This window comes from Puma concolor, chromosome D2 (assembly GCF_028749965.1).
Source record: "Puma concolor isolate L17-30 chromosome D2, mPumCon1.1.hap2, whole genome shotgun sequence".
Taxonomy (NCBI): Eukaryota; Metazoa; Chordata; class Mammalia; order Carnivora; family Felidae; genus Puma; species Puma concolor.
This window is the reverse complement of record NC_141677.1, coordinates 26,963,533-26,989,659: the sequence shown is the minus strand read 5'-3', so window position 1 is coordinate 26,989,659 and position 26,127 is coordinate 26,963,533.

Here is a 26,127-nt window from a genome sequence, read left to right as displayed (position 1 = left end):
TAAATACTTAACCAAAAATAGTTGTTTAGGCATAGATTATTTCAGAATTTTTTTTTATTTAAGGAAAGGAGTGTGATTTCTGATTTCATCAACATGAAATAAACATTTATGCTGTCAAAACAAAGAAGTTTCTTATACTATTTTCAATAAGTGTATTCTTCAATAGACTATCTTCATAATCTAAAGTAGTCACACCTTGATAATTCAACACTGTTTTAAGATGCATACTAAGTACCAGAAATTACTATTTTAGCCCTTTGGCTCTCACTCCGTCTTGTGAACATATATGACAGTTTCAAATCTGACACAGAAAGAGGAAAGTATATTGAAGATAATGCCAAATAAACCAACACTAATTACAATCTACAAAGTCCATGCATGACTGTCTTACACTTTTGTAACTGTATTTGCCACTTCACCAAAGTGGGCAGAATATAATTAATCAGCAAATTTCTCTTTAAAAAAGAAAAAAAATTGAGACCATTGGCTAAAGTAAGAATAAGTGTCTTACTGATATACATTTTGGGTATAAATCACAGTATAAATATGTAACTTGGAAAAAATAAGCTTAATTTTTTATCTCCAGGTTGGTGAACAATTAATTCAACCAGATTCTTTCATGGAACACACCCATTCCACACCCACTATGTATTGTCAATATTCTGGAATCTTATGATATACCAAGTGTCTGAGAAGGAGCCTGTTTTTTCCTTAGTCATCCATGCATATATGTCACCAAGGTACAGCTAAGACACATGGGTCCAAGTTAATATTGATGTCTTCGGGTCCAACAGTTCAGAAGGTTTATGCCACTGGGGAAAGTGCAATCTGTTACAAGATTGAGAAGCCTGGTGCTTATAGAACCTCCTCTTTAAATATATCACAGAGATGGTCCTCTTTCAAGTCAAGCATCTTCTTTGGATGTTTTGTGGGAAGGTAGTACAGTTCTCTCTATTCAGAATACCACGAAACTCTCTTCCCTTCATCCCAAGGAAATCCTCTGCAGTGAAAGAAACACCTTTCTTTCTCAGAATGTATTCTTTTCAAGAGTCTTAAGTGTGTGGCAAGGTGCCTCTTATTGTTATCATTATTTGAAAGAGAGAGAGAGAGAATGAACCAGGGAGAGGGGCAGAAGAGAAAGACTCTTAAGCAGACTGCGTGCTCAGCAAGGAGCCTGAGGCAAGACTCAATCCCACAACCTTGGGATCATGACCTGAGCTGAAATCAAGAGTCAGACACTCAACCAACTGAGCCACCTGGGCACCCTGATTTTTAACTTTATTTACACCCTTTTAGGAGGATATAATTAGACTCTTGATGCAATGACATATTAGTTGAATAAAATCATAATGAAATCATCATGTATGTAATTTAATGACTATATTTTTAAGTTTATTTATTTATTTTGAGAAGGGGGTGCAGAGAGAGAATCCTAAGCAGGCTCCACACTGTCAGCGCTGAGCATGATGCAGGGCTCAAACCCACAAACCTTGAGATCATGACCTGAGCTGAAACCAAGAGTAAGATGTTAAAGTGACTGAGCTACCCGGGCACCCCTTCTTTTATTTGTTTTTAAGTTTACTTATTTAATTTAATGACTATTTTAATCACCTGTTATTTACCTCATTATTTAAATATTAAATAAATAAAAAAATAAATGATTTTAAATATTTTAATTTCTAATTTTTATTTAATAATTAGTTTCACCTTTAAAAGATCATTACTGGAAAAAAAAAAAAACCTTTCATTTTACCTATATGGTACTTAGACCTTAGACAGTGACTCATAGTATATTTGAGTTTGACTAGTGTTTGAACAGAGCAAAATACACTTATTCAAATATTTTAATAGGTCCTGACCATGAAAAGCAAATATGCAGCTTTTGATGAGGAAGATGGCGGCGTAGGAGGACGCTGGGCTCACCGCGCGTCCTGCTGATCACTTAGATTCCACCTACACCTGCCTAAATAACCCAGAAAACCACCAGAGGATTAGCAGAACTGAGTCGCCGGAGCCAAGCGCAGACGAGAGGCCCACGGAAGAGGGTAGGAAGGGCGGCGAGGCGGTGCGCGCTCCACGGACTGGCGGGAGGGAGCCGGGGCGGAGGGGCGGCTCGCCGGCCAAGCAGAGCCCCCGAGTCTGGCTTGCAAAAAGCGGAGGGGCCTGACGGACTGTGTTCCGACAGCAAGCGCGACTTAGCGTCTGGGAAGTCATAAGTTAACAGCTCTGCTCAGAAAGCGGGAAGGCTGGAGGACAAAGGGAAGGAGAGCTGCTGAGCCCCCGGATGACAGAGCTCAGTTTGGTGGGGAACAAAGGCGCTCGCCAGCGCCATCTCCCCCGCCCATCCCCCAGCCAAAATCCCAAAGAGAACCAGTTCCTGCCAGGGAACTTGCTCGCTCCGCGCAAACACCCAACTCTGCGCTTCTGCGGAGCCAAACCTCCGGCAGCGGATCTGACTCCCTCCTGCTGCCACAGGGCCCCTCCTGAAGTGGATCACCTAAGGAGAAGCAAGCTAAGCCTGCCCCTCCTGCCCCTGTGTACCTTGCCTACCCACCCCAGCTAAGACGCCAGATCCCCAGCATCACAAGCCTGGCAGTGTGCAAGTAGCCCAGACAGACCACCCCACCCCACAGTGAATCCCGCCCCTAGGAGAGGGGAAGAGAAGGCACGCACCAGTCTGACTGTGGCCCCAGCGGTGGGCTGGGAGCAGACATCAGGTCTGACTGCGGCTCCGCCCACCAACTCCAGTTATACACCACAGCACAGGGGAAGTGCCCTGCAGGTCCTCACCACGCCAGGGACTATCCAAAATGACCAAGCGGAAGAATTCCCCTCAGAAGAATCTCCAGGAAATAACAACAGCTAATGAGCTGATCAAAAAGGATTTAAATAATATAACAGAAAGTGAATTTAGAATAATAGTCATAAAATTAATCGCTGGGCTTGAAAACAGTATAGCTGACAGCAGAGAATCTCTTGCTACAGAGATCAAGGGACTAAGGAACAGTCACGAGGAGCTGAAAAACGCTTTAAACGAAATGCATAACAAAATGGAAACCACCACGGCTCGGATTGAAGAGGCAGAGGAGAGAATAGGTGAACTAGAAGATAAAGTTATGGAAAAAGAGGAAGCTGAGAAAAAGAGGGATAAAAAAATCCAGGAGTATGAGGGGAAAATTAGAGAACTAAGTGATACACTAAAAAGAAATAATATACGCATCATTGGTATCCCAGAGGAGGAAGAGAGAGGGAAAGGTGCTGAAGGGGTACTTGAAGAAATAATAGCTGAGAACTTCCCTGAAGTGGGGAAGGAAAAAGGCATTGAAATCCAAGAGGCACAGAGAACTCCCTTCAGACGTAACTTGAATCGATCTTCTGCACGACATATCATAGTGAAACTGGCAAAATACAAGGATAAAGAGAAAATTCTGAAAGCAGCAAGGGGTAAACGTGCCCTCACATATAAAGGGAGACCTATAAGACTCGTGACTGATCTCTCTTTTGAAACTTGGCAGGCCAGAAAGAATTGGCACGAGATTTTCAGTGTGCTAGACAGAAAAAATATGCAGCCGAGAATCCTTTATCCAGCAAGTCTGTCATTTAGAATAGAAGGAGAGATAAAGGTCTTCCCAAACAAACAAAAACTGAAGGAATTTGTCACCACTCAACCAGCCCTCCAAGAGATCCTAAGGGGGACCCTGTGAGACAAAGTACCAGAGACATCACTACAAGCATAAAACATACAGACATCACAATGACTCTAAACCCATATCTTTCTATAATAACACTGAATGTAAATGGATTAAATGCGCCAACCAAAAGACATAGGGTATCAGAATGGATAAAAAAACAAGACCCATCTATTTGCTGTCTACAAGAGACTCATTTTAGACCTGAGGACACCTTTAGATTGAGAGTGAGGGGATGGAGAACTATTTATCATGCTACTGGAAGCCAAAAGAAAGCTGGAGTAGCCATCCTTATATCAGACAAACTAGACTTTAAATTAAAGGCTGTAACAAGAGATGAAGAAGGACATTATATAATAGTGACAGGGTCTATCCATCAGGAAGAGCTAACAATTATAAATGTCTATGCGCCGAATACCGGAGCGCCCAAATATATAAAACAATTACTCATAAACAAAAGCAACCTTATTGATAAGAATGTGGTAATTGCAGGGGACTTTAACACCCCACTTACAGAAATGGATAGATCATCTAGACACACGATCAATAAAGAAACAAGGGCCCTGAATGAGACATTGGATCAGATGGACTTGACAGATCTATTTAGAACTCTGCATCCCAAAGCAACAGAATATACTTTCTTCTCGAGTGCACATGGAACATTCTCCAAGATAGATCATATACTGGGTCACAAAACAGCCCTTCATAAGTTTACAAGAATTGAAATCATACCATGCATACTTTCAGACCACAACGCTATGAAGCTTGAAATCAACCACAGAAAAAAGTCTGGAAAACCTCCAAAAGCATGGAGGTTAAAGAACACCCTACTAACGAATGAGTGGGTCAACCAGGCAATTAGAGAAGAAATTAAAAAATATATGGAAACAAACCAAAATGAAAATACAACAATCCAAACGCTTTGGGACGCAGCGAAGGCAGTCCTGAGAGGAAAATACATTGCAATCCAGGCCTATCTCAAGAAACAAGAAAAATCCCAAATACAAAATCTAACAGCACACCTAAAGGAAATAGAAGCAGAACAGCAAAGGCAGCCTAAACCCAGCAGAAGAAGAGAAATAATAAAGATCAGAGCAGAAATAAACAATATAGAATCTAAAAAAACTGTAGAGCAGATCAATGAAACCAAGAGTTGGTTTTTTGAAAAAATAAACAAAATTGACAAACCTCTAGCCAGGCTTCTCAAAAAGAAAAGGGAGATGACCCAAATAGATAAAATCATGAATGAAAATGGAATTATTACAACCAATCCCTCAGAGATACAAACAATTATCAGGGAATACTATGAAAAATTATATGCCAACCAATTGGACAACCTAGAAGAAATGGATAAATTCCTGAACACCCACACTCTTCCAAAACTCAATCAGGAGGAAATAGAAAGCTTGAACAGACCCATCACCAGCGAAGAAATTGAATCGGTTATCAAAAATCTCCCAACAAATAAGAGTCCAGGACCAGATGGCTTCCCAGGGGAGTTCTACCAGACGTTTAAAGCAGAGATAATACCTATCCTTCTCAAGCTATTCCAAGAAATAGAAAGGGAAGGAAAACTTCCAGACTCATTCTATGAAGCCAGTATTACTTTGATTCCTAAACCAGACAGAGACCCAGTAAAAAAAGAGAACTACCAGCCAATATCCCTGATGAATATGGATGCAAAAATTCTCAATAAGATACTAGCAAATCGAATTCAACGGCATATAAATAGAATTATTCACCATGACCAAGTGGGATTCATTCCTGGGATGCAGGGCTGGTTCAACATTCGCAAATCAATCAACGTGATACATCACATTAACAAAAAAAAAGAGAAAAACCATATGATCCTGTCAATCGATGCAGAAAAGGCCTTTGACAAAATCCAGCACCCTTTCTTAATAAAAACTCTTGAGAAAGTCGGGATAGAAGGAACATACTTAAAGATCATAAAAGCCATTTATGAAAAGCCCACAGCTAACATCATCCTCAACGGGGAAAAACTGAGAGCTTTTTCCCTGAGATCAGGAACACGACAGGGATGCCCACTCTCACCGCTGTTGTTTAACATAGTGCTGGAAGTTCTAGCATCAGCAATCAGACAACAAAAGGAAATCAAAGGCGTCAAAATTGGCAAAGATGAAGTCAAGCTTTCGCTCTTTGCAGATGACCTGATATTATACATGGAAAATCCGATAGACTCCACCAAAAGTCTGCTAGAACTGATACATGAATTCAGCAAAGTTGCAGGATACAAAATCAATGTACAGAAATCAGTTGCATTCTTATACACTAACAATGAAGCAACAGAAAGACAAATAAAGAAACTGATCCCATTCACAATTGCACCAAGAAGCATAAAATACCTAGGAATAAATCTAACCAAAGATGTAAAGGATCTGTATGCTGAAAACTATAGAAAGCTTATGAAGGTAATTGAAGAAGATTTAAAGAAATGGAAAGACATTCCCTGCTCATGGATTGGAAGAATAAATATTGTCAAAATGTCAATACTACCCAAAGCTATCTACACATTCAATGCAATCCCAATCAAAATTGCACCAGCATTCTTCTCAAAACTAGAACAAGCAATCCTAAAATTCATATGGAACCACAAAAGGCCCCGAATAGCCAAAGTAATTTTGAAGAAGAAGACCAAAGCAGGAGGCATCACAATCCCAGACTTTAGCCTCTACTACAAAGCTGTCATCATCAAGACAGCATGGTATTGGCACCAAAACAGACACATAGACCAATGGAATAGAATAGAAACCCCGGAACTAGACCCACAAACGTACGGCCAACTCATCTTTGACAAAGCAGGAAAGAACATCCAATGGAAAAAAGACAGTCTCTTCAACAAATGGTGCTGGGAGAACTGGACAGCAACATGCAGAAGGTTGAAACTAGACCACTTTCTCACACCATTCACAAAAATAAACTCAAAATGGATAAAGGACCTGAATGTGAGACAGGAAACCATCAAAACCTTAGAGGAGAAAGCAGGAAAAGACCTCTCTGACCTCAGCCGTAGCAATCTCTTACTCGACACATCCCCAAAGGCAAGGGAATTAAAAGCAAAAGTGAATTACTGGGACCTTATGAAGATAAAAAGCTTCTGCACAGCAAAGGAAACAACCAACAAAACTAAAAGGCAACCAACGGAATGGGAAAAGATATTTGCAAATGACATATCGGACAAAGGGCTAGTATCCAAAATCTATAAAGAGCTCACCAAACTCCACACCCGAAAAGCAAATAACCCAGTGAAGAAATGGGCAGAAAACATGAATAGACACTTCTCTAAAGAAGACATCCGGATGGCCAACCGGCACATGAAAAGATGTTCAGCGTCGCTCCTTATCAGGGAAATACAAATCAAAACCACACTCAGATATCACCTCACGCCAGTCAGAGTGGCCAAAATGAACAAATCAGGAGACTATAGATGCTGGAGAGGATGTGGAGAAACGGGAACCCTCTTGCACTGTTGGTGGGAATGCAAATTGGTGCAGCCGCTCTGGAAAGCAGTGTGGAGGTTCCTCAGAAAATTAAAAATAGACCTACCCTATGACCCAGCAATAGCACTGCTAGGAATTTATCCAAGGGACACAGGAGTACTGATGCATAGGGGCACTTGTACCCCAATGTTCATAGCAGCACTCTCAACAATAGCCAAATTATGGAAAGAGCCTAAATGTCCATCAACTGATGAATGGATAAAGAAATTGTGGTTTATATACACAATGGAGTACTACGTGGCAATGAGAAAAAATGAAATATGGCCTTTTGTAGCAACGTGGATGGAACTGGAGAGTGTGATGCTAAGTGAAATAAGCCATATAGAGAAAGACAGATACCATATGGTTTCACTCTTATGTGGATCCTGAGAAACTTAAGAGAAACCCATGGGGGAAGGGAACAAAAAAAAAAAAAAAAAAAAAAAAAAAAAGAGGTTAGAGTGGGAGAGAGCCAAAGCATAAGAGACTGTTGAGAACTGAGAACAAACTAAGGGTTGATGGGGGGGGGGGAGGGAGGAGAGGGTGGGTGATGGGTACTGAGGAGGGCACCTTTTGGTATGAGCACTGGGTGTTGTATGGAAACCAATTTGACAATAAATTTCATATATAAATAAAAAAATAAAAAAAAAAAAATAAAAAAAAAAAAAAAAAAAAAAAAAAAAAAAAAAAAAAAAAAAGAGGTCAACACATCAACGTTAACAGATTTTGAAAGAAGTTGATTCCAAATCTCATGTGTGACTTTGAGGGGCTCAAGACTAAAGTGGAGGAAATAAATGCAGATGAGTGGAAATAGCAAGAGAACTAGAATTAGAAGTGGAGCCTAAAGATGTGACTGAATTGTTGCAATATTATGAGAAAACTTCAAGAGATAAGCAGTTGCATTTCATGGTGAGCTAAGAAAATGATTTCTTGAGATGGAATCTACTTCTTGTGAGGATGCTATTAAGATTGTTGAAATGACAACTAGGGATTTAGAATATTTCATAAACTTAGTTGATAAAGCAGTAGCAGGATTTGAGAGGATTGACTCCAATTCTGGAAGAAGTCTACTGTGGGTAAATGGTATTCAACGGCATCACATGCTACAGAGAAATCATTCATGAAAATAATAGTCGATTGATACAACAAAGTTCATTGCTGTCATATTTTCTTTTCTTTTTAAGTATTTATTTAAATTCCAATAGCTAATATATAGTGTATTATTACATTCAGGTGTACAATTTAATGATTCAGCACTTATATACAACATCCAGTGTAAATCACAACCAGTGCCCTCCTTAATCCACATCATCTATGTAACCCATCACCTTACCAACTTCCCCTCTGGTAACCATCAGTTTGTTCTCTATAGTTAAGACTCGACTTCTTGATTTGCCTCTCTCTCTTTTTTTCCCCATGATCATTCTTTTGCTTCTTAAACTCCACATATAAGTGAAATCATATAGTATTTTGGTTTCTCTGACTCGTTTCACTTAGCATAATATTCTCTAGCTCCATCCATGTCATTACAAATGGCAAGATTTCATACTATTCTATGCTTGAGTAATATTACATGGTATGAATATACCACATATTCTTTATCCACTCATCAGTCAATGAACATTTGGGATCTTTCTATAATTTGGCTATTGTAGATAATGCTGCTACAAACACAGGGATGCATGTATCCTTTTGAATTAGTATTTCTGTATTCATTGGATAAATACCTAGTAGTGCAATTGGTGGATCTTAGGAAGTATTATTTTTAACTTTTTGACAAATCTCTATACTGTTTGCTAGAGTGGCCACACCAGTTTGCATTGCCACCAAGGAATGTTGGCATCCTCACCAACACCTGTCATTTCCTGAGTTGTTAATTCTGACAGGAGTGACGTGATATCTCATTGCAGTTTCAATTTGTATTTCCCTAAGGATGAGCGATATTGAACACTATTTCATAAGTCTTTTGGCCATCTGTATGTCTTCTTTGGAAAAATGTCTACTCATGTCTTCTTATTTTTAATTGGATTATTTTTGAGTTTAATAGGTTTTTTATGTATTTTGGATACTAACCCTGTATCAGATATGTCCTTTACAAATATCTTCTCCCATTCTGTAGGCTGCCTTTTAGTTACGTTGATTGTTTCCTTTGCTGTGCAGAAGTTTTTTATCTTGACGAAGTCCCAATAGTCATTTTTGCTTTTGTTTCCCTTGCCTCCAGAGATGTGTCTAGTTAAGAAGTTGCTCCAGCCGAGGTCAAAGAGGTTGCTGCCTGTGTTCTCTTCTAAGGTTTTGATGATTTCCCATCTCACATTTAGGTCTTTCATTCATTTTGAATTTACTTTTGTGTATAATGTAAGCAAGTGGTACAGTTTCATTCTGCATGTTGCTGCCCAGTTTTCCCAACACCTTTTGTTGAAATGACTTGTCTTTTTTCCATTGATTACTTCTCACTGCTTTGTCAAAGATTAATTGAGCAGATAGTTGTGGGTTCATTTCTGAGTTTTCTATTCTCTTCTATTGATCTATGTACCAGCATCATACTATCTTGATTACTACAGCTTTGTAATATAACTTGAAGTCCAGAATTATGAAGCCCCAGCTTGGCTGTGCCTTTTCAATATTACTTTGGCTGTTTGTGGCCTTTTGCAGTTCCATACAAATTTTAGAACTGTTTTGTTATTTCAGTAAAAAATGCTATTGGTATTTTGATAAGGATTGCACTAAATGTGTAGATTTCTTTTTGTAGTATAGACATTTTAACAATATTTATTCTTCCAGTCCATGAGCATGGAATGTCTTTCCATTTCTTTCTGTGGTCTTCAATAAAAAACGGCAGTGTTTTATAGTTTTCAGAATATAGATTTTTACCATTTTGGTTAGGTTTAGTCCTAGGTATCTTACGGTTTTGGTTTTGGGTGCAATTGTAAATGAGATTAATTCCTTGATTTCTCTTTCTGTTGCTTCATTATTGGTGTATAGAAATGTGACAGATTTCTGTATGTTGATTTTTTTATCCTGCAACTGTACTGAATTTGTGTATCAGTTCTAGCAATATTTTGATGGAGTCTTTCAGGTATTCTATATAGAGTCTCATGTCATTTGCAAATAGTGAAAGTTTGACTCCTTCCCTGCTGATTTGGATGCGCTTTATTTCTTTTTGTTACCCCATTGCTGAGACGAGGATTTTCATTACTATGTTAAATAACAGTGGTGAGAGTGGACATCCTTGACCATAAAATAAAAGTTCTCAGGTTTTTCCCATTGGCAATGATAATTAACTACGAGTTTTTCATAAATGGTTTTTATTATGTTGAGGTATGTTCCTTCTAAACCTACTGTGTTGAGGGTTTTTAGCATGAATAAATGTTGTTCTTCGTCAAATGCTTCTTCTGCATTTATTGAAAGGATCATATGGTTCTTATCCTTCTTTTATTAATGTGGTGTATCACATTGGTTGATCTGTGAATACTGAATCATCTTGAACCCCAGAAATAAATCCCACTTAATTGTGGTGAATGATTATTTAATGTATTGTTGGATTCAGTTTGTTAGTATATTATTGAGAATTTCTACATCCATGTTCATCAGAGATATTGGCCTGTAGTTTTATTTTTTAGTGGAGTCTTTATCTGGGTTTGGTATCAGAGTAATGCCAGCCTCATTGAATGAATTTGGAAGTTTTTCTTCCTTTCAATTTTTTTTTGGAATATTTTGTGAAGAATAGGTATTAACTCTCTTCTTTAAAATTTTGGTAGAATTACTTGTGAAGCCATTCTGGCCCTGGAGTTTTGTTTGTTGGGAGATTTTTTATTACTCATTCAATTTCTTTGATGGTTATCAGTCTGTTTATGTTTTCTATTTCTTTCTGTTTCGATTTTGGTAGTTTATGTATTTCTAGGAAATTATCTATTTCTTCCAGGTTGTCCAATTCATTGGCACATAGTTTTTCATACTATTCTCTTATACTTGTAATTATTTGTATTTCTTTGATGTTGGTTGTTATTTATTCTCTTCATTTCTGACTTTGAGTTCTTTCTCTACTTTTGATAAGTCTGGATTGGGGTTTATCAATTTTTTAAATTTTTTCAAAGGACCTAGTTTCATTGACCTATTTTATTATTGTTTCTGTTGCTGTTTTTATTTTCTGTATCATTTATTTTTGTCCTAATCTTCATTATTTCCTTCCTACTGTAGGCTTTAGGTTTCACTTGTTCTTTTTCTAGCTCCTTTAGATGTAAGGTTAGGTTGTTTATTTGGGAGTTTTCTTGCTTCTTATGGTAGTCCTTTATTGCTATATACTTCCTTCTTAGGATCACTTTTGCTGCATTCCAAGGTTTTGGACTATTGTGTTTTCATTTTCATTTGTTTTCATGCATTTTTTCTTTTTTTGATTTTCTGGTTGACCCATTCATTGTTTAGTAACATATTGTTTAACCTCCACTTATTTGTGATCTTTCCTTATTTTTTTCTTTTGGTTTACGTTAAGTGTTATAGTTTTGTGGTCAGAAAATAGTCATGGTTTGGTCTTAGTCTTTTTATACTTATTGAAGCCTGAGTTGTGACCTAGTATGTGATCTATTCTGAAGAGTGCCCCATATGCACTTCAAAGGAATGTGTATTCTGCTATTTTAGGATGGAATGTTCTGAATATATCTGTAGGTCCATCTGCTCCAGTGTATCATTCAAAGCCATTGTTTCCTTGTTTATTTTCTGGGCCTATGATCTGTCCATTGTAGTAAGTGTGTTTTTAAAGTCCCCTGTTATTATTCTATTAATAGAAATTAGTTTATTTATGTTTGTTATTGTTTTATATATTTGGGTGCTTTCATGTTGGGTGTGTAAATATTTATAATTGTTTGATCTTCTTATTGTATTGTCCTCTTTATTGTGCTAATGTGCTCTTCTTCATCTCTTGTTACACTGTTTGTTTTAAAATCTAGTTTGTCTTATTTAAGTATTGCTACTCCAGCTTTTTTTTGACATCCATTAGCATGATTAAGTGTCTCTCCATTCCCTCACTTTCAATCTGCAGGTGTCTTTAGGTCTAAAATGAGTCTCTTATAGACAACATATAGATGGGTCTTGTTTTTTTATGCACCCTGACACCTTATGCTTTTTGATTGGAGTATTTATTCCATTTACATTCAGAGTAATTATTGGTAAGTATGTATTTAGTGCCATTTTGTTACTTGTTTTGCCATTATTCCTGGAGATTTTCTGTTTTTATCACTTTTGGTCTCTCCTTTCCGTTCAAAGAGTTCCCTTTAATATTTCTTGCAGGGCTGGTTTAGTGGTCATGAATTCCTTTATTTTTTGTTTGGGCAACTCTTTATTTCTCTTTCTATTCTGAATGATAGCTTTGCTGGATAGAGTATTCTTGGCTGCAGATTTTTCTTATTCAGTACTCTGAGTATATCATGCCACTCCCTTCTGGTTTACTCATGACTACTGAGAAATCTGAAGCTAGCCTTATGGGTCTTCCTTTGTAAGTTAAGGACTTTTGTCTTACTGATTTTAGGATTTTTTTTCTTTATCACTATATTTTGCAAATTTAATTACAAAAGTCTGGGTGTTGGCCTGCTTTTGCTGATTTTGATGGGAATTCTCTGTGTCTCCTGGAAGTCTGTTTCCTTCCATAGATTAGAGAAGTTTTCAGCTATTATTTCCTCAAATAAATTATCTTCCCCCTCTTCTCTCTCTTCCTGTGGGACTCCTATAATACAAATGTTATTACATTTGATAGAGTCACGGAGTCCCTAACTTTATTTTCATGTTCCATAATTCTCTCTTTCATTCAACTTCATTATTTTACATGTTTTTGTCTCCTATATCACTTATTTGTTCCTCTGCTTCTTCTAGCCTTGTGTTCATTACATCAAGCCTGTTTCTAATCTCAGTTATTACATTTTTCATTTCCAACTGATTCCTTTTTAACTCTTTTTATCTCTGTGGTAAGGTTCTCCCTGAAGTCTTCCATTCTTTCTCATGCCCAGTGAAGTATCCTTATGATTGTTGCTTTAAATTCTCCATCAGGATGCTACTTATATCTGTTCTGCTGAGATCTCTGGCTGTGACCTTATGTTGTTCTTTCACCTGGGATGAATTCTTCTGTCTTGGAAGGTTGTGTACATCTCTGTCTTCTTCTTTGTATTAGAAAATACCATTATGTTTCCTACTCTTGAGAATAATGGCTTATGAAGAAGATGTCTTATAGTGTTCAGGTTCTGGCACTTAAGGGACTGTCTCTGATGTTTGTTCAATAAGTTCTGCTGTTATTTTTTGGCTGCTGCTCTATCCTTCAGGTCAGTTATCTGCAGTGGCTCTTGCTGTTTGCTCTGGGAAGTGTTTGGTCCTTGGTAAGAATGTGGCGAGTTTTAACTAGGTTTGCTCTCATCTGCTTGTGAAATGAGACCTGATACGACTTCCACTAGAACTGAAGCCCTGGAGAACTTTCTGGTCTGGAGATGTGTTGTGGGCAGAGGTTTCTGCTGCTCTTGTAGGGTTGGACTTGTCACACTGGGACTGAGGCAAGCTTGACTCAGAGGGCCAATCCTGCAAGAGGGCATGAGTGTGGGACTTGGTGTAAGCAGGTTCAATAGCCAGTGTGGGTGCTATGTTGCTTTCCGCAAATGGCTCTGTATTTATGTTGAAAATCAGGGGAGGGAAATGATACCAGCCAGCTGCTTTGTCCCCAGAGAGTTATCTTTGGGAATACTGCCTCTTAGAGAAAACTCCAAGAAGAGCAAATAATCTCTCCCTGTGTACCCCATGCTCTCTTCAGATCTCTGTTTCCATGCTTTCTGTCCTTCAGTTGTCTGCCTGCCTCCTCTCCAGAAGTAGTGCAGTGCCCTCAGGGCTCTATGCCAGCCAAGCCCACTGAACTTTAAAACTCCAGGCTATAAGCCCTGCTGGTTGCAAGAACTCACAAAATCAGCCCCTCTTGTTTTCCCAGTCAACAGCTTTAGGGGAATACTCCCCTTGTGTGTTCCCCTCTGTGTTCCTCTCTTTTTCCTTGCTCTGCAACCATGGATCCCTCCCCTCTGCAACATCCACAATCCATTTCTCCCGAAACATCCCCATACTTCCTACCTTCTTCAGTGTGGCTTCACTCCATTTAGTTTTGGAGTTTGTTCTGTCAGTCTTCAGGTTGATTTCTGGTGTATTTAAAGTGATTTGATAGTTATCTAGCTGTGTTCATGGGATGAGACAAGCCTAGGGTCCTCCTACTCCTCTGCCATCTTATCTTCACCCACCACCATTCATGTCTCATTTTAAGAAACTATCACAGCCACCTGATCTTCTGCAAGCACCATCCCGATAATCAGCAGCCATCAACTTTGAAGCAAGACTCTCCACTGCAAAAACATTTGACTCATTGAAAGCTCACATGATGATTACCATTTTTTGGCAATAAAGTATTTTTAATTAAGTTTTTTAATTAAGTTAATTTTTTTTAGACATAGTGCTATTGCAAACGTAATAGACTACAGTATAGTGTAAACGCCTCTTTTATATGCACTGAGAAACCCCAAAATTCCATTAGTTCACTTTATCTCAGTGGTCTGGAAAAAAACTTTGCAATATTTCCAAAATATGCCTATATTCTTATGGTAAGAATAATATTGTACCTTCTACAGTGCCTGGTAGTAAATATGCAATAAAAGTTACTATTATTTATTTGTAAACATCAAGGATAATAAATAATTTCATAAATATTTTTAAATTTTTCTCTTGCTTGCTTAAATGCTAATTTTTACATAAACATCATTAACCTGAAAAGCATGAATTAAGTCTTTGTATGGCTTTGGTATATACTTTAGACTCTGTTTTTAGTAATTCAGTGAATTGTCTCACAGAAGAATGTATGTACATGTTTTTTGTTTTCTTGTTTTTTTTCTCTGAAAAATACAGGCAACTAAACATTTGAGAACAGGTGCTAAATATATGTTGACAGTTTCCTTAACTGTCTTTTCTGTATTCCATTTTATATTCTGCCTTGTGAACCTAGTTGAGGTTTTGTTTATACATTTTAGCTGTTTGTTTTCATTTGCTTATTTATCTTTGCTTCCCAGTGTTCTTTTTTGAATTTATTTTTTATTGTTTATTATTTTTTGGAGAGAGAGACAGAGACAGAGAGCAAGCAAGGCAAGGGCAGAGAGAGAGGGAGCCACAGAATTGGAAACAGGCTCCAGGCTCTGAGCTATCAGCACAGAGCCTGACGCTGGGCTCGAGTTCATAGACCACGAGATCATGACCTGAGCTGTAGTCAGACATTCAACCAACTGAGCCACCCAGGCGTCCCTGCTTCCCAGTGTTCTTTAGTAAGCTTGAAACCCAAAGAGCATGGCTCACCTTTGCCCAAACATGAGATATTTAATACAGATAATAAACTGTTGATAAGATACAATGGAAAAAGTATTTCTTTCCTGAGGCAGTCAAGATGGAATTATGAAGGGTCTTCATACAATAGAAGTTTGCTTACAGAATCAGAAAACTTTTCAATATATCCCAGCTAAATTAATACCTTAATCTCTCTAATCTAAATATATTTTATGCCAACAGCTAAAATGGTATTGAAATTATAAATTTCAACACAATGCAAAATATTTCACTCAAAGATGGCAGTGAATTAGGAAGTGATGATGGTGCATCCTGTTAACATTACCTCTTGAAGTGAAAAATAAAGAATGATTTTACTAAACCAAAGTAGTGTGTTGTCACTTAGAATTATTAAATTATTTTTTAAAGCACTAAATAAGTCTTCACCTTAAATTTAATTAGATATTCTTTTTTATTTATTTTTATTTATTTTTTTTTAATTTTTTTTTAACGTTTATTTATTTCTGAGACACAGAGAGACAGAGCATGAACAGGGGAGGGGCAGAGAGAGAGGGAGACACAGAATCGGAAACAGGCTCCAGGCTCTGAGCTGTCAGCACAGAGCCCGACGCGGGGCTCGAACTCACGGACCGCGAGATTGTGACCTGGCTGAAGTCGGAAGCTTAACCGACTGCGCCACCCAGGCGCCCCTATTTATTTTTATTTTTTAACAATTTTTAAATATTTTATTTATTTTTGAGAGAGAGAGAGAGAGCACGAGTGGAGGAGGGGCAGAGAGAGAGAGAGAGAGAGAGAGGGAGGCAGAATTTGAAGCAGGCTCCAGGCTCCAAGCTGTCAGCATAGGGCCCAACACAGGGCTTGAACCCACAAACTGGGAGATCATGACCTGAGCTGAAGTCGGATGCTTAACTGACTGAGCCACCCAGGAGCCCTTAATTAGATATTCTTAATGGTTCTTATTATTTTCCACATTAAATACACAAGCACATGGTCAAAACCACTTTGTGCTTATTCATATATTTCTGGATATTCAACAAAGCCTGTAGTATGGGCAAGTCCTGGTGTAATAGCTATGATGTCACTATCTTATACTTTGAATGACAATACAAGTTTATGCTGATATCCCATTAGAAAAAAGTATTTTTTTTCTAGAGAAATAATCTGTATGAGAAAATTCTCTATGGACACATTTAATTCAAATGAGGTCTTGGTAAAGAAATTGCCAATTCAAGATGTCAGATCCCCAGAAATAATTATCTCATTACATGGGTTCATAGACTATTAAGAGATCAAAATATTGTCTCAATGAAGTTAATTATATAAACCTACATTTTAACTAGAGGAATAAAATAATTAAAGCTGAATTGGGCAGCTAACACCTGGTTGAATTCTATAGTGATAAATTACCTTGCTATTTTTAAATATTTTCTCTTATTGTAATCTTATTTGTGGTTTATTAATTTAACCAAGTATACTTACCCACAAAGTGATAGCGCATCACTTGGTTTCTCAATTACGAAGATGAGCACTTCTGATAATTGTTTTCCCAAACGTTAAAAATAGGTTTGCAATAATATTCACACAGTCTATGTAGCATTGTAAATTTAAATTTGTACACTAGTTTCTGGTGTAACCAGCTAAAGATGTCAGTGTCTTTATATCCCCGATTTTTTTAGCAACATTATCAACAATAGCCAAATTACGGAAAGAGCCCAAATGTCCATCAACTGATGAATGGATAAAGAAGATGTGGTATATATCTACGATGGACTATTACTCAGCCATCAAAAAGAATGAAATCTTGCCATTTACAACGATGTGGCTGGAGCTTGAAAGAAGAATGCTAAATGAAATAAGTCAGTCAGAGAAAGACAAATACCATATGATTTCACTCATATACAGAATTTCAAAAGTAACAGGTGAACATGTGGAGGGAGGATGAGAGAGAAGCAAAACACTATTCTTAACTCTAGAGAACAAACTGAGAGTAGTTAGAGGGGAGAAGGGTGGGGGGGTGGTCTAGATTGGTGTTGGGTATTAAGGAGGGTGCTTGTTGGGATGAGTCCACCTGAAACTACTACCACACTGTATGTTAACCAACTGGAACTTAAAACTTGGAAGAAAAAAATAAAATAAAATCAGATCAGTAGTGAACAGGACGTTAGTTTATGTACATTAATTAACTCCAAATGTTTGTAAAGAAAGATGAAGTCTAATTAATATATAATGGCTTATTTAAAAGCACGTATGAAAGCACATGCTATGATTGCTTCTTCATTAAATCTTTTATTATTACTACGGCTACTACTGTTACTACTTCTACTACTACCACTGTTATTTATTATTAATTCTTTATTAAGTAATACGGTTATTTAGTCCACTAAACCAAGGCCTTTCCAATGACGAGATGGGAAGCTGGTGATTACTCAGGAACTCATTCTTATTTTGTTACCGTGAAGGAATTCATAAATGAAGTCTTTGTTGTTTTTGTGTTGTTGCCAATGTTTTTCGTGTTGCTAAATTGGTAGAGTGAAAAAGCGTGAAACCTGGAAGTTAGCTTCTGCACTAGATCATGCTGTCAACTTGTCACTTGGCCTTCCTACCTTAAAATATCATCTGTAAATTGAGGCAGTTGCTCTGGACAAGTCCTCAGTTTCCCTAAATGCTGCTACCACATGTATTCCTAAAAACTGCAAGGGAGACCACTATTTCTGATCTAGTTTCTCCTTTCTTTCTTTTTTTCTATTTCCATAATTACATTTTCTTCTTTATCCTTTTGGAGAGCATTTATTCCCTAGCGGATCATGGCTGCATCAAAAAATGAAAAATTCATGCCCTCACATTTCTTACAGAAAGTTGAATAAGTCTGGTGTACTATGATACGAATAAGAAACTTTAAACAGAAACATAGCTATTTTATTTCATTTTGGAATAAAGAAGAGCACAAATAATTAAGTATTTCATGGATAGGCAAAGATTCAATAAGAACTAAAATATAAGCAAACACAATAGTATCTGTATTTATATGTACATATTTATTATGGATTTAAAATATTATATATTTTATTTTATTAAGACAGGTCTTATTTACATCACTGATAAATAACCTACTGCCAGAACTAGTCATCTATTCATCTGTCAACTATTAATTATGCCAGACCCTGTGTTAAATGCTGCTAATAAAATATTGAGAAAAGCGGGCATACTCTCCATTATCCATGGAATACACGGTCTAATGGAAAAGATAAAAATCAACTATTCAGACAAGTAAATATGCAATTAAAACCGGTGATAAGACTCAAAAGACAGGATACTATAAACACCTGGAACATAGGGATATAACCTGGTGAAGGTAATAAGGGCATTTTACCTGATCTATGAAATATGTATGAACGGTGTTAAACTAGACGTATGTGTGTGTGTTAGAGGATGGAAGTGGGATGAAGACAGAAAGGAAAGTCTACTGGATTCCAGGCCATATGGTATAGACATGGATATACACATAGGTCATGGGGTAGAAGGAAAGATGAAGCTTCCAACAAGCTGACCTGGTCCAAGAATGGACGGTGAAGGCTAATTTGGTATAACATGCAACAACTTTGTTCAGAAGAAATTCATGAAGTTTCCTACAAGAAAATAAAATCTTTTTGTCTTCGCCTCAAGAACAATGGGACTCTTAAAAGGTCAGAAACAGAGGTGTTGAGGGGTGCCTGTGTGGCTCAGTTGGTTAAGCATCTGACTTCGGCTCAGGTCATGATCTTGCAGTTTGTGAATTGGAGCCCTGCGTCAGGCTCTGTACTGACAGCTCGGCACCTGGAGCCTGCTTTGGATTCTGTATCTCCCTCTCTCTCAAAAATAAAGATTAAAAAAATATTAAAAAAAAAAAAAAGAAACAAAGGTGTTGACATGCTCTTTTTTTTGTTTCAAAGACAAAAGTCTATAGTATGGAGAACTATTAGAAGGAAGTCAGTAGGGGATGTTTTTGGAAGTTATTAGAGAGGTCTAAGGAAGGAATAATGGTACCCAATACAAGGGAGAAATAGTTACATGTAAAACTGACAAAACATGAGGACGGTTTTGATTATGGGCTGAGGAAAGGATTTGAAAACGTGGATGGGGTACCTGGGTGGCTCAGTTGGTCAAGCGTCTGATTCCTGATTTGAGCTCAGGTCATGATCTCACAGTTTGTGAATTTGAGCCCTGCATTTGAACTGTCAGCACAGAGCCTACTTGGGATTCTCTCTCTCTCTCTCTCTCTCTTTTTTTTTCTCTCTCTCTCCCCCTCCCTACTCATTATCTCTCTTTCTTTCTCTCTTATAATAAATAAGTCAACATTAAGAAAAGAGGATGGATTTTGATACAATATTGAAGAATAAAAGTAAATAATATGTTATCACAAAATAACCAAGTAATTTCAGAGATTTATAAAATAATGTTTTATAGAACATTCTCAGTGTTAAATAAAATAAGTTCTGATTGTGTGTGTGTGTGTGTGTGTGTGTGTGTGTGTGTGAATATTAAGATTTATCAATTTACTCTGTCGTCAATTTCTATCTCCATGAAGATCTTCTTAGACACTATTAATATTAAAAGAGATTGAAAAAGACATAAATGTGTATACTTCAAATATACAGCAGTTTAATTAATGGACAATTTGATGTCACTGGAAATGTTTTCTCACAAGCAATCTGCATGTACATTTTACAGTAGCAGGCTTTTCCATACTCCTTGAGCTATGACACCAACATTTACCTTATAAATACATAGACTGAATCTCCAGAACCAGGTTAGTGGCCATCATGACTTCTTAACTGGTTCAGAAATACTTTCTCTGATAGCTTTCCCCAGTGAAAGCTTTTTTTTTTTTTTTTTTTAATTTTCTTTTCCCTTTCTTTCTTACTTTTTTTTTCTTACATAGAGACTATAAATCTGGCATAAACATCTGGGACACACACCTCATTTGGAAGCAAGACCAGTTTTCTGTTTAGATCAGCTTCCTGGGGTGCAGAATATAGATCAAAGCACAGTGGTGGTTGACCAGCCAGGTCTAGAATTACAAAATACATTTCTCTATTAATCAGAGGAGAGAATTGCAGGATGAGGAAGTTTCTCCTTAAAGATGTAGGGGTATCATTTCAAAAATTACATTAAAAAGCACTAATGCATTATACTGGCATTCTAGTTAATTCATATAATAGCAAATGACCCATTAATGTGTCACATGAATATCTTCCATTTTACTCACATTTTTTCCATTTATTCTCCCACCTTCCTCAGTAAAGAAACCAAATAAAAGATAGATTTTACCATTAGGACTCTATCAATGTAATACAATATTGATTAATTATTGACTTTAAGCTTAGAGATATTTCTTTCAAATAACAGTTTAAATACAATCACTGATACCGTTCCAGTCATATAAAGTGTTTTTGCCCATTAATCAATATCTGTAGTGTGAGTTCCACTCTGAAGTTAACCCTAAGAAACTACTGGAATAATAATAGGATACTCATCAGGGATAAAAATACGTAAACACACACACACACACAGAAACACAGAATTAACACTGCAAAAATCAATCCTCCCCAAATAAGAACTAAGTAAAGTAAAATCATATCCAATAAATTCATTCATTGTATCTACAATAATGAAAATTAATGTGCATTCCAGTCTTATCACAACCCTCATTTCCCAAACACCAATCCTCATCTATTCAATTCTATAGTCTAATGTGAAAGGTACCAAAGTGGGAACTTGGTGAACTTTGTTTCCCCTCCTTTACTTCCTTCCCTCAGAACATGAGCAAACACTAAATTAGCCAGTAAGTACTGTTAACCTTTCTTAGGTAACTTTGGTTAGAGGCATCCCATTGTCTTCATTCCTACAGGCATTATGTTGTTTAGACTATTGCCAATTTAACTTTCCTATTACGGAATACCATCTGTTCATCTTCTTCATCCTCCACCTGTCTAAAATACGGTCTTCTGAATAAACTTTGACAATACCCTTTGGTCACATAACCTCTACATTTTAAAGAAAAAGAAGGAAAAAAAAAACAAATAAAGAGAAAAATATAAACAAAAAAATTCTCCCACAACTTTCACTCTGGCAGTTTAAGTCCTTAATCTAAAGTAAATTTAATAAGCATAAGAATTACCTGAAGATGTTTTAAAAATCCAGAATCAGAGACTCTCATTAAATTGGTCTGGTGAAGATCATAGGAATCTACTTCAGCAAATATTTTAAGGGATTCCAACACAGCTGGCCCTAGACTACACTGAGAAACTTAATTCTAAGTCTTCTCACTTTTCAGTTTCGTGAAAAATCTTCTTTAGCTAATAAAAATGTATCTTGATTTTCTGACTCTTCTACTATGCTAGTCCATTTGCCTAGGTCTTACTTTCTACATTTCCTAATCCCCTGCCAATCTCAATCACTATCCATTTTCATATGTACTCTAACATCTGAAAAGATGTTATCTTCTGATTATCCCAAGCCTAGAGTAATCTATCTCTGTTGAATAGTTGAGATTTGTTTTCATATGACCTTCATTATAAACTGCCTGCATAGTTTTCTATTACTACATAAAAACTGGCCACAGCTTTAGAAGCTCAAAACACCCACTTATATGTTACAGTTCTATAGGGGTCAGAAGTCTAGCACAGTGTGGTTGGATTCTCTGGTCAGGCTGCAATCAGGATGTCATCTGGAGTTCAGGGTCCACTTTCAAGTGTATTCATGTTATTGGGAGAACTCAGTTCCTTGCATTTTAGTACTGAAGTCCCCACTCTCAGGTCCTAGAGGATGCAGTTTGGTCCTTGTACCATAGTTCTTTCCATCTCAGCAACAGCGATTCTCCTTCATGTGGAATCCATCTCACTATTCTAGTATCTCTGACTTTCTCTTCTTTTACTACTTGGAGAAAACTATCTGCTTTTAAAGGGTTTACCTCCAGGTCAAGCCCACCTGGATAATCACATTCTGAAGGTCGACTGTGTCATACAATTCTTTTATTATATGAAGCATAATGGGAGCAAAATCCATTAAATTAATAATTCTGAGGATTATTCAGGGCATGTACACCAAGAGCTGGGGACTTTTAAGGGACATCTTAGCATTCATCTACTTATTTCTCTGAGACGTATATTGATTTTCCCTTTCTTAAATACAAGTTCCTAGAGAGTAAGGATGAGGCATTGTACATTTTTTGCATATCACAAATCACCTGTCCTAATGTTTCACACACAACAAACATTCAATAAATAATTGTTGAATGAATGGGCTGCTTCTATGATAACCTCTTTCCTGATGCATTGAATTTAAATGAACTGATAGCATGGGGCCTGGCAAAAGTAAATATATAGGCACACACTGAGTTTTTTTCTTCTTTATCCTAGTGAAGTTCCTTAGTGTTGGAAAACAGTAAAATAAGCTATCCAAAAATGAGACAGAGGAAAGACTTAAAAATAAATATCTCTTTAGTGTATTGTAGGATAACTCTTGCAAGCATCATAATATGTAAGTAACTGAAATCCTCAATGGAGAAAAAAGGGAGGAGAAGGAAGAGAAATAATCTTTAACAAATACTGGGTTAATTTGATGAAAAGCATAAACCCAAATATCTAAAGAATTCAATAAACTCCAAGTATAAGAAATATGAAAAAAATCACACACCGCACATCATAAAGGTATTTCTTATGACAAATGACAAAAAAAAAGTGTAAATGAAGAAAAATCTTAAAAGCATCCAGGCTAGATAAACTCGAAACAAATAAAATTTTTAAGTAAAAACCTTTTAACTATGAAAATTTCAGAACAAAACATTTCATTGCCAATTCTACCAAACATCCCTTAAGGAGAAATCAATACCAATTCTACACAATCAAATACAGAATATTGAAGTGAAAGAAACACTTCCTTACTCATTTCATATTATCACTATCAATCTAATACTAAAACCAGAAAAAGACATTGAGAGAAAAGAAAACAACAGACCACATGATTAGATACATTTTTCAGCAAAATAATAACAAATGTAATCTAAAAGTATCTTAAAATATAATACCTAATGAGAAAATGGGTTTCAAGGTATTTCTTGATTTCCACAAAAGATCCTGGATAGTCAAACAATCTTGTAAAGAAGAACAAAGCTGGAGATATAAATATTGCCTGATTTCAAATTATACCACAAAGCTATAGTAATGAAAAATAGTGTAGTATTGGCATAAAACAGCACACTTGCATAATAGCCCCAAAATAAATATATAAATATATATTTAATATATAATATAAATATTATATATATAATATATATATTATATATATAGTCAATTAATTTATGACAAAGAAGCCAAACATATAGAATGGGGAAAAGATAATGTCTTCAATGAATAGTGTTGGGAAAAATGGACAGCCTCATCCAAAAGAATGACACTAGACCACTATCTTACACCATGCACAAAAATAACCAAAATGGATTGAAGACTTGAATGTAAGATTTGAAACCATAAACTCCTAGAAGAAAACAGGCAGTAACGTCCTTGACATCAACCTTAAAGTTAAATTTTTGGACCCGATTCCAAAAACAAAGTCAGCATAAGCAAAAAGAAACAAGTGGGACTATATCAAACTAAAAAGGTCTGCGTAGGAAAGGATAGCGTCAACAAAACGAAAAGGTAACCTACTGAATGGGAGAAAATAATTGTAAATGATATATCCAATAAGGGGTTAATATCCAAAATACATAAAAAACTCGAACAACTCAAAGGCAATACATACATAGATATGTACATACATACATACATAAATACATACATAAAATCAGACTAAAAACTGAGCAGAGATTCTAAATAGACCTTTTTCCAAAGAAGACATGCAGATGACCAACAAGCACATGAAAAGATTCAACATCACTAATCATCAGAGAAATGTAAATCAAAACCACATCAGATAACAACTCACACCCATTAGAGTGGTTATTATCAAAAAGATAACAAGTAGCAAATGCCAGAGAGGATATGAAGAAAAAAGGAAACATGTACCCTTTTGGTGGGAATGTATATTGGTGCAGCCACTGTGGAAAACAGTATGGAGGTTCCTCAAAAAATTAAAAATAGAACTATTATACGACTTAGCAATTCCACTTATTGTTATTTATCCAGTGAAAAGGAAAACGCTAATTGGGAAAAAATATATAGTCACTCCTATGTTTATTACAGTACTATTTACAATATCCAAGATATGGAAACCATCTAAGGGTCCACCAGCGTATGGAGGATAGTGTTTGAAAGGATAGAGAAGATGTGGTATATATATAACAGAATACTACTCAGCCATAAAACAGAAGGGAATCTTGCCATTTGTGACAATATGGATGAAACTTGAGAATATTATGCTAAGGAAAATAAGTCAGAGAAAGACAAATACTGTATGATTTCACTTACCTGTGAAACAAAACAAAACTCAGAGATATAGAAGACAGACTGGTGGTTATAAGAGCAGGAGATTGGGAGGTGGACAAATGGATGAAGGGAGTCAATTGTACAGTGGGGGATGGTAACTATACTTAATATAGTCACCACTTTGTAATGTGGACAAATATCAAATTATTATGTTCTATACCTAAAACTAATATGTTACATACCAATTTCAACTCAATTTTTAAAAGTAAAATTTATTAGCCTACAACATTATCATGTTTAGAAAACTATAAAAAATCTACAAAAAAAAGAAGTGAGAAATAAGTTAGTTTAGTAATGCAAGAGGATACAAGATCAATATATGAAAAATTATTTTATTTCTAATACTGAGAATAAACAATTAGAATCAAAGTGTGGAAAATGTTACCACTTACAATAAGATAAAAATTATTGAATAAATAAATTATAAAACATATAAAACCTGTACAATAAAAATTATAGAACATTTCTAAGATAACAACTCAATATTAAGACTTACTAAAAACCTACAGTAATCAAGCCAACACCATTGTGAAAAAAAAAGAGAAGAAAATAAATGAAAGAAAATACAGACAGCCCAGAAATAGACCTACACATATATGCTCAAATGATCTTTGTTAGGTAATTAAGAGGAGAAGAGATTGTCTTTTCAATAGATGGTACTGGAAGAATTGGATATAAGTATGCAAAAATATAAACTTCCATTTATATCTCATACCAGATACAAGAGTATATTTCAAATCAATCATTGACATACATTTAATACCTAAAACTATAACATTTCTCAGAGAAAATATTGGAGAAAATCATTGACCTTTCAATAGGTTAAAATTTCTTATATATGACAACAAAACTATAATCCACAAAGGAAAATTTTGAGGAACTGAACATCAAAACTAAGAACTACTCAAAAATACACTCTTAAGAGAAAGAAAAGATAAGACACAAATTTGAAGAAAATATTTTCAAATCATATCTCTTCTAAATTACTTCTTCCCAGATTATATGTAACAATCTGTAAACCCAATAATAAGAAAGGAGAAAAATAAAATTAATAAAAGATACTTTACCAAAAACAAAAAAAGGTAAACAAATAGGCACATGAAAAGATGTTCAATATTATTAGTCTTTAGGGAA